Source organism: Papaver somniferum, chromosome 2, assembly GCF_003573695.1.
Source record: "Papaver somniferum cultivar HN1 chromosome 2, ASM357369v1, whole genome shotgun sequence".
Classification (NCBI taxonomy): domain Eukaryota; kingdom Viridiplantae; phylum Streptophyta; class Magnoliopsida; order Ranunculales; family Papaveraceae; genus Papaver; species Papaver somniferum.
This window is the reverse complement of record NC_039359.1, coordinates 97,237,470-97,247,629: the sequence shown is the minus strand read 5'-3', so window position 1 is coordinate 97,247,629 and position 10,160 is coordinate 97,237,470. Positions and strand designations below refer to the sequence as shown.

Sequence of the window (10,160 nt, the reverse complement as noted above, 5' to 3'; positions counted from 1 at the left end):
ACCCAAGTCAGATCTTCAATATCTTCTTTGTCTTCAAATCTTCTTAAATCTTCAATAAACACCTGCACACAATCACTTGAATCTCTTGTGATAAATCACACGCAAAACGGAGTTTGTTAACAATGGATTATCACAAGATCGCCTTTAGAACTAACTATAGTCTAAAGATCCCTGTCGAAACTATGAACTAGTTTCAGTGAATCTTATATCATAAGAGAAGATTCTCAAGAATAAACAAACTAGGTGCAATCATATTTCAACCACCGTTAGTCAATCAAATCAATCGAAAACAAAAGATAGACCGCAATTATCTAGTTTCCCATCAACAGGTCGCGCTAGAGCTTCTCAATCCCAAAGAAAAATTTAAACTGAGCGGTCGTAAGATATTTCGCCTAATTAGGTTACTCTCCTCTCTGAATAGGCGGCTACACCAGTAACAAAAACAAAAGAGTAAATCTGTTGTTACGAAGGATTAGTTTGCTAGAAAGGAAAACTTCAAGTATTTATAGACAAGGAAGTTTGGACACCAAGGAATTTCCAAAAACGAAAATATTCTCAAGATATTCATTAAATCACAAATTCGGTTTCCATAATTCCTGGAAATGCTCTGTCCGAAAATAACGATCGAAATCTCTCGGAAAATCTAATTAGTAAATGCACATTACTAATTCTGTAATTTTCCTACAAAATGAAATTAGTAACCTTAATTAAAAGATTCTTAACTTACCTATGTTTCGATCCTGGGATTCTCTTCCCTTAGCCGTTAAGGAATATCTTTGAACAATTAAAGAAATAAACATTCACATCACGTGTTCAAAGTTTGTCGACATCTTAACTTTGCAAGTTCTCTTTCACACTTACAACCTTGAAACCGATTTCCCACACTTCCAAACAAGTTTAGAATTGGTTCATCTGACTTTCAGGAACTATGTGATTGATCAAACCAACATTTAATCACAACCATGGGTTTACGGTTCTACCAAAATAAGTTTCGGTTCTACCTCCATGTGAGTATTGTGCATAGTCACACTAGCTTTCCAAAAATTCGGTTGACTAGGTATTAGGATCGGTTCCCCACATATATATGGTATCTAACTTATATGTGTTGCACATGTCCATAGGATCGGTTCCCATTTGCCTAAAAACGTGTTGCACATGTCCGTAGGATCGGTTCCCTTTTCTGCTATAAACCTTGTTGCACCCCATACAAGGATTGGTTCCCTTTGATGTATTGCACTCCTTACAAGGATCGGTTTCCCCTTTCCTTTTAATTGGTCAGACATACAAAATCCGATCATACCACAGGTGATTACTTAAGATCGGTTTTACTAATAAAAGTTATACCAATACATAAGTCAGGCCTTTGTGAATAGTTCTACCAAGAACACAACAAGTTGTGAGCGGTCATGCTCTATCACACATATTGGTTGTTCATAAGATATGCAATGAATAACAAAACCAATAACACCTGGCAATTTCCTTTTCGGTTCACAAACAAGTTTATGAACTTACTTCCTTAGAACACATATAAACATTGTTCCCTAGGATGAAATCCTCACCTCATACCCATACATAATCACAATAGCATTCAAATGATTATGGCGATGTCTTATTTACAAAGTTTAATGGTTAAACAATAAACCTCATATTGTATTCCTTAATACTATGTCTATCTAGAGTTCACATATGCTTCGCAGTTATGTTTTCAATATGCACGAGTTGAAAGATACGTTAGGGAATGAAACAGTTCAAGTCAAATATCACTAACCTCAAGTGAAAGGATGATTGTTGTCGTTGTACCTCCTTGCTTCTTCATATCTTCAAGACTTCGCAATACTTGTAATGTCTCATATCCTAATACTTTCAAGATAACCTATACAAAGTTGACTCTAGTACATAATCAAGCGACTCTTAACATGAGTTTTGATTCACTAAAATATGACAACCAAACTTGACATACCAACGCTTGGTGGGTTCAACCGAGTAATGCTCTAACAGCGGCTACAACTAAATAAAAATGTACGAGCACAACGCAAGTAAGACGGCTTTTCGAACTCCTCTTGGAAACTTTTACTATACTGTAATGCCCTTCGTCTTGAAAAATACTGGCGCCACATACCAACGCGCCATGACCACTATTTTTCATGACATTATGCACAAGAAAGTTGAAGATTATGTAGATGACATAGTGGTTAAATCAAAAACTCGGGCGGCCCATACAGAGGTTCTGCGACAGGTATTTGAAAGGTGTCGCGAATACAAGCTGAAGATGAACCCGCTGAAGTGTGCTTTTGGTGTTTCCTCGGGAAAATTCTTAGGTTTCCAGGTGACCGCCGAAGGAATCAAAGTCGATCCAGTCAAAACCCAAGCCATCCTCACGATGCTACCGCCGCGAACTGTGAAGGAACTCCAGAGCTTCATGGGAAAGGTAAACTACATTCAGCGTTTTATACCGGTTTTAGCTCAACTTATTACTTCATTCACCCCCTGTTAAAGAAGGGAGCAAGCTTCTTTTGGACCATGCTACAACAGGAGGCATTCCGAAAGATTCAACAAATACTGTCATCCCCAGCCGTCTTGAAATCTCCAATGCAAGGAAGACATTTGTGCCTCTACACTGCCTTTAGTGACACCGCTGTCGGAGCTCTTCTTGCCCAAGAAGATGACAAAGGAGTTGAGCACCCCATATACTACTTTAGTCGGACTTTGAGAGATGTCGAACTCAGATATCCCAAAGCAGAAAATGCATGGCTAGCTCCATCCAGAAATTCAGGCATTATCTGCTCTCAAACAAGGTGGTGCTGATATCCAAATCTGATCCCGTGAAGTTCCTTCTCTCAAAACCGGCCCTGATAGGAAGACCAGCCAAGTGGCTCCTCCAAATGTCGTAGTTTGACATAACATGTGCTTCACCAAGAGCTATAAAAGGAAAAGCGGTTGCGGATTTGCTAGCAGCTTTCCCAGGAGAGAATAATATAGCACTGCACGAAGACCTCCCTGGAGATTTTTCGGAAATCTCTTTTGTCAAAGAAGAGGCGTGGCTACTATTCTTTGACGGCTCCTATTAGAGCATTGCTTGGTCGAACTCGCATGCGTTGCTATCTCAAGCATGTTTGTCAATGTTAGTGATCAAAACTATAAGTCTTGATTTCTAGTCTATTATAGCTAAGTCTCGGACTAGGATAGAAAGTGTAGTTGAGCTCAAGGACTGCATGGCGATTCATCATACAAGTAGAATAACTACTCAAGGAACCGGTGGAAATTCTCAACAAAAAGGTATGCGAAGACTTGAAATTATCTATCACTCAAAAGTCTATCTACTCTATCTCCTACTCTTTGAGACAAGAAGTCGTATGCTATATATATATATATATAGACTTTGATTATACACATTTAATATTTCGAGCCGAGTATACCTCGCCTATCTATATCTCGAAATATGAGTTGGTAAGCTTTTCGCTTTAACCAAGTTTATCTTTACCATGTGACGAAAGTCATAATATGTTTCAATCATCTTGAAAATTGCTTTGACAAGAAATGGTGTAACAACTATATAACGTCCTCTAAGAATGTTTCAATGATTGAAATGAGAGTTTAGATTACATAACCAATGATGGGCATAAGCATTTTTGTGGAAACACATTTATGTATAAGTCTTATTCCTTGAACCAAAGTTTGCGAACTTTGTTGATCAAGAGAACCGGAAGAATGGCGTGAGCCAAGTCCGCGAACTCAGTCCGCAAACTTCCGAAGTTCTCAAATCTGAGAATTTCTGCTGGAGTTGACAAACTATTTGCGTAAAACTAAGTCCGCGAACTCAGTCCCGAACCGGCGAAGTTCTCATACCCGAGAATTTTTGCCGGAGTTTGTAAACTCTCCCGGTAACTTAAGTCCGCGAACCTAGTCTGCGAACTTGAGAAGGTTATATATCTGAAGATAATTTCTGAACTTAAACTTAAAAAGACTAAGGAATGCAGTTTGCAAACCGTGCTATAAAAGTTCATGAACCGATTCAAGTGAATCAAATCATTTGAACTAGTTATAGTGAAGAAGAACATGGTTGATATGGAATGCTCATATGGCTAACCTCTTGGTTAACTATTGTTGAACCAACAAGTGCATACTTTTGGGTACGGTCACAAACCTAGAAGCGTGAATTGTCAAGTGTGTGTAACAAGCTAAGTTTTCGATCTAACGGTTGAGAAATATTAGCTTGAATAATCTAAATCAGGTTTTCATCTAACGATGGATGTTGATTGCTTTGTTACCAAGGTAACTTAATTGCAAACCCTGATTTAAAGGACTATATAAGGGGAACTCTAGCTTCTATGCAAAACTAATCCCCACACCTTACGTGTGATACTAGTTTGCGTGCTAGAGTCGGTTCTCTTTTAACCTTTGGTTTTATTCTTATAAAACTAGGTTAACGACTTAAAGACTTCATTGGGATTGTGAAGCTAGACCGATACTACTTTTATCGTAGTTGTGTGATCTGAACTTGCATCTTCTATCGTACGAGTACAATCAGATTGATTGGCTTGAGATTTAGATTGATATCTCCGATAGACAAGATATAAAAAGTAATCACAAACATCTTCGTCTCATTGTTTGTGATTCCGCAATATATTGTTTCACTACCATACGATTAAGATTGTTTTGAGGTGATTGATAACTCTAGGCTATTCTTCGAGAATATAAGACCGGATTATCAATTGGTTCATGTCCACCTTGACTATTATCAAAATACGGAACAAAACCTTTTAGGGTTTATCTGTGGGAGACAGATTGATCCTTTGATAGACTTGTATGTGTGAGACTAATTTATTTATTGTCAAGTCTTCGACTTTGGGTCGTAGCAACTCTCAGTTGTGGGTGAGATCAGCTAAGGGAATCAAGTGCGCAGTATTCTGCTGGGATCAGAGGCGTAGGGAGTACAATTGTACCTTGGATCAATGGGAGACTGATTGGGGTTCAACTACACTCCAGTCCGAAGTTAGCTTGGAGTGGGCTAGTTTTTGTAGCGACTTAATGCAGTATGTGTTCAATCTGGGCTAGGTCCCGGGATTTTTCTGCATTTGCGGTTTCCTCGTTAACAAAATTTCTGGTGTCTGTGTTATTTCTATTTCCGATTATATTTGTTTATATAATTGAAATAATACAGGTTGTGCGTTTGAATCAATCAATTGGAAATCCGACCCTTGGTTATTGATTGATATTGATTGATCCTTGGATATTGGTCTTTGGTACCATCCAAGTTATTCCTTGTGTTTGATTAAGGACTCGCTGATTTCTGTTAGCTTGAGTAAATCAAAACGAGAGAGAGATATTAACTCCTTGATATACTTTAATCTAGATTGAGTCTGACTATCTAGTTGATTCTCTAGCAAAGTATATTGGAGTTAGTCCATACAGATTGCTAAGCGAAATATTGGGTGGTGTTGTTAGACCCCCGCTTTTTCAGCTCCGCCACCCCTAGCAATAATACCGGGGGAGCAAGCATGGACCTAGTATCCCCAACTGGTGAAGTCTTCTCACACTCCTTCAAGCTAGATTTTCATTGCACCAACAATTCAGCAGAATACGAAGCTTTTCTCCTAGAATTGACACTTACTAAGCAAGCTGGAGCCACGCGTATGGAAATAAAAGGCGATTCTAAACTACTGGTCAACCAGATGAATGGAGTGTACGTACTGAAAGAAGTGACATTGTCCCCGTATAGAGTCGAGGCCCAAAGGCTACTAAATTACTTCGTCGACGCGACCATAACACATGTCGGCCGCGGCAGCAACAAACATGCTGATTTTCTAGCCACATTAACATCAAAGCTACAGTTCGCAGGTTTCGAGGAAACCCTGACAGTGAAGAGGCAAACTGTGGATTCAACATGGCTTTCGCAACCCGAGAAGACCGAGGCCAACGACTGGAGAACACCAATTATCCAAGAACTTAACAACTCACTTACTCAGGGAAAGGTTAGTCTCAAAACTTTGCAGAATTTCTTCATGCTTCGAGGAGTGTTGTATCATCAGAACCCAGACGGTTCCTTGTCAAGATGCCTTGGGGAAGAGGAGGCGCAACAACAGCTTAACCGCATTCACGACAAGATTTGCGGGCTAACACTAGTGGTAGCGTTTTATCGCCGTTTGCAACGCCTTGGCTACTACTGTCCAGAAATGGAGACTCAATCTTGGTTACTCCAGGGATCTTGTTCTGATTGCCAAGTGCCACCGCATCAGTTGGAAGTCTTCAATATTGTCCACGCCAGGGACTGGAAAGCGTCGTACATCAGCTACTTGCACGACAGCGTGCTCCCTACCAGCAAGAAGAACGCAGCCAAGACAAATCAAAGGTCCAAGAGATTCATATTCCACGAAGGAATCTTATATCGTAGAAGCTTTGGAGGAAGTTTGTTACGGTGTTTAAATGAGACAGAAATCCCAATCATGCTAAAAGAAATGCACGAAGGCGAACACCAAGAAAAACGAAAGTTATTTCTCCAGATACACGAGAGATACTACTGGCCAACCATGGAGGATGACGCGGATGCCTTTGTTCAGAAATGCAAAAAATGCCAAATGCATGGGAACCTTATCCATGTACCTCCGACTCCTGTGCACTCAATAAGCAGTCTGTGGCCCTTTTATAGATGGGGACTCGACATCATTGGAAAGATCAACCCGCCGTCGTCAAAACAGCACGAGTACATAATAACTGCAACCGAGTATTTCACCAAATGGGTCGAAGAAATCCCTTTACGAGGAACTACTGGAGCCACAATCGCGGCGTTCATTAAGAAGCACATTATCTGATGATTTGGCGTGCCTAAACATATCATCACCGACAACGACACTCCTTTCGCCAACAAGCAAGTACGGGAATCACTTGAAGAATATGGAATTAAGCAAGTTTTCTTCACCGTGTACTATCCCAAGGAAACGGACAGGCCGAAAACACTAACAAGACTTTGATCCGAATCATCAGTCGGACAGTGCACGATAATCCTCGGACATGGCACGAACAATTTGCCAATGGTACTTTGGGCGTACCGTACATCACCAAGAAGTTCCACTGGCGCCTCTCCCTACTCCCTCGTCTACGGCGCAGACGTCATCCTCCCAGCAGAAATCAAAATCCCATCGACTAGGATTTCCGAAGCAAGTGGAGTTCAATTAAATGAAGCTTAAGCACTGAACGCCAGGGGAGCAGAGTTGGACACCGTGGATTCCAGAATATATAGAGCGGAAGAGCATGTGCAAGCGTACATAAATAGAGTTCGGGAAATTAGGCTCAGGCCCAACCCATGGATAACCCATAATATGAGGCCCCTAGATAAAAGAGTTTTATTAGTAGGCCCTGAATTAAAAAATAAATTTAATAAAAGCGAAAAGACTAAATTAGCCTCAAGTATATAAGAGGCGTCACCTACCTTTCTCTCGTTCAGACGCCATTATTTCATTTCCAAGGAGAGAGAAAACAAATCTCACTCACCTGAAACAGAAAGAAATCTAGAAAAAAACCCAAAAAATCAAGAAATCTTCCTGAAATCTGTTCCAAAACAAAGATCGAGATCAAAAACTATTCATCATTTGCTAACCCCTAAATCAGAGAAACAGATCGAAAAAGTTTCAGATTCAAAAACCAAAAAAAATCAAAAGAAACAGTTTCAGATTCAGTTTCAGATTCAAAACCTAAATCGCCGTTGTTACTGATTCCTGTTGATGAAATACTCCGACGATTAATCACTAGGTAAGTTTTGATTTGAAGCTGTTAGTTTTGATTCCTGTTGTTACTGATTCGTGGGTCGAAAATTTCTGAACTAGGGTTTGTAATGAGATTACAACAAACATAACTCATTCTGACTGATAATTTTACAGATCGGAGAAGGAGAACAATCGTTTGTGCATAAAATCCATGAAATAACTGATTAAATAGAAACAAAGGTAAGTCATGGATGTGATATAACTGATTGATTTAGTGGATTTCATTTCTGAGATGTTACTGTTTGAAAACCCTAGAAACTCTAAGTTGAATTGCAATCAACTAACTTGATTTTATTACTACATCAACTGCAGATTCAGAATCAAATTTCTTTTGGAATAAAAATGGTGAAAGGAAAAATGAATCCCCCTAGAAAAGATGATACAATTACAGGTACTAAGTTGTGAAAACTATTGTTGTCATGGTCTCATGTTTATTTCTCATATAATGCTTGTGAATATGTAATTACACAGACAAGGACATGTGTAACTATAAGTTACACACTCAAAATTTAACCACTGACTGTGTTGTGGTTTGTATATTGATTGTGTAACTTATAGTTACACATACCAAGTGAGACTGTCACCACTGACTTGCCTAGGGATGTGTAACTAGTAGTTGCACATAAAAAATTGGTTGTGTTTAGGATGTGTAACTTGTAGTTACACATAGAAAATTGGTTGTGTAAATTAAAGTTACTCATTAATATGCATGTGTAAGTTAAAGTTACACCTTGTAGAATGTCTAGGATTGAGTGTGTAACTTGTAGTTAAAATCTACTAACTGAAGAAATTTAAAAGTTTCTAATGTAAGTGATGCTTTTGAATGTATAACTACGCAAACAAGGGCCTGTGTAATTTTAAGTTACACATTCAAAATCTCACCACTATGTTGTGGTTTGTATATTGAGTGTGTAACTTGTAGTTACACATACAAATGAGCCTTGCAGAAGTGGCTGTGTAACTTGTAGTTACACATCTTAACTGTGAGTTACACATTCAAGATGTTACCAATGACTTGCAAAGTGGCTGTGTAACTATAAGATACACATTGAAAATCTAATCACTGACTTGCCAATTGACTGTGTAACTACAAGTTACACATGCATAATAACATAACTGATTTGGCAATTGCCTAGATAACTAAAAGTTACACATGCAAAAATATAACCTATGACTGTATTGTGTTTGTAAATTATAGTTGGACATAAAAAAATGACCCCTTTAAACCTTCATATGCATGTAAGTTAAGGTTACACAACACAGAATAGAATGATTCAGTTTGTGTACTTGGAAAATACACATAGTTTGTAACATGATTTTCATTTTGTAGTTAAAAACGAGTGTATTTGATAAGTACACAACATACTGACTCATGCTATTTTTGTGTGTGATGTGTACAGGAAACCTAAGGCAGTCGTTGAATGCAGTAAAGGATTTAGTAAAGGTGATAAAGCCTATAGGACTGACTGATAGGGCTCATAGATATCTTAGGAGAGCTGCTTACGGAGAACTCGTAATGATGTATTACGATGACTATGATACAACTGTACCAACTACAACAAGACAGATAACTACCAACAAACACAGCGTCTTGAAGCTCTTGAACTACTTTGACATGGATTGTGAGACACCATGTTCATTCAAGTTTGCTGATGATAAGATTATAGAGTCTACACCGGCAAAGCTGGCTGGTATATTTTGCATGCAGAGGATTGGAAGCAGAAAGGGTCAGAAGCTGTTAAAGTACTATTGTCCTAGTGATTTGACTGACAATGTTTTATACAGCAAATACTTCACCGATATCAAATCTACAAAGCATCAGACGACGGTGACTAAGACAAACATTTTAGAGAAGATAAAACAACTTATGGCAAAAAGGAGAAAAAGTGGGAAAAGAAAGAAAGTTGATGAAAAGGATCTAGTTTGCCTGATAGGTCTTTATCTTTGATGTGTATTGTTTTTTGGCGACAAAAATGCCAATGGAGTGAACGCGAAATATCTTAGTATCGTTGAAACTTATGATACGGTGCTCAAGGTGTCGTGGCCTGATTTAATACACGAGCACTTGTTTGAAGAGATTCATACTAATCTTAGTTGTTTGTCAAATGTGAAGGCTTGTGTGCAATACCTACTGGTAAAAAGCTTGTGTGTAATTTCTATTCCAGCAGTTTTAGTGTTACGTGATGGATATTTTTGTTCAATCGACTAATTAAAATTTATATGTTGCAGTTATTGTTTGCTGAACACACGCCAGCAGGATTAATCCCGAAAGTTGAGAACCACGAGGAAGATATCCCGAGGGTTGGGAGATGGGATATATACCAGATTTCTGATTACATTTGGAAAACAGACATGACACAGTTTTCGGTAAGTGTTATATGTCAGTTGGTTTAGGTTTTG

General features: G+C 38.7%; 1 long non-coding RNA gene across 1 annotated transcript; it reads left to right on the top strand.

Annotated features, from left to right (window-relative positions):
* Window positions 1-7,712: 7,712 nt before the first annotated feature.
* Window positions 7,713-9,324, top strand: LOC113353745. The gene is made up of 4 exons (XR_003361504.1): window positions 7,713-7,746; window positions 7,875-7,940; window positions 8,073-8,151; window positions 9,161-9,324. It is a non-coding gene; the product is annotated as an uncharacterized LOC113353745 (long non-coding RNA).
* The last annotated feature ends 836 nt before the right edge of the window (window positions 9,325-10,160 follow it).